We start from the raw sequence: 438 nt of genomic DNA, 5'->3' as shown, positions 1-438 counted from the left end.
GCTGGTTGATCAAATATTCAGGATAACCAAAATGTTCACATAAACAATGTAAAAAAAAACACTGAAACTTGAAAGGGTTCAGAAAAGATTTACAAGGATGTTCCTAGGGTTGGAGGATTTGAGCTATAGGGAGAGGCTGAATGGGCTGGGGCTGTTTTCCCTGGAGCATTGGAGGCTGAGGGGTGACCTTATAGAGGTTTACAAAATTATGAGGGGCATGGATAAGATAAATAGACAAAGTCTTTTCCCTGGGGTTGGGGAGTCCAGAACTAGAGCGCGTAGGTTTAGGGTGAGAGGGGAAAGATATGAAAGAGACCTAAGGGGTAACTTTTTCATGCAGAGGTTGGTACGTTTATGGAATGAGCTGCCTGAGGAAGTGATGGAGGCTGGTACAATTGCAACATTTAAGAGGCATTTGGGTATATGAATAGGAAGGGC

The sequence above is a fragment of the Chiloscyllium plagiosum genome, chromosome 29, assembly GCF_004010195.1.
Source record: "Chiloscyllium plagiosum isolate BGI_BamShark_2017 chromosome 29, ASM401019v2, whole genome shotgun sequence".
Taxonomy (NCBI): domain Eukaryota; kingdom Metazoa; phylum Chordata; class Chondrichthyes; order Orectolobiformes; family Hemiscylliidae; genus Chiloscyllium; species Chiloscyllium plagiosum.
The sequence above is the reverse complement of the archived record's forward strand: the minus strand, read 5'-3'. Positions refer to the sequence as shown.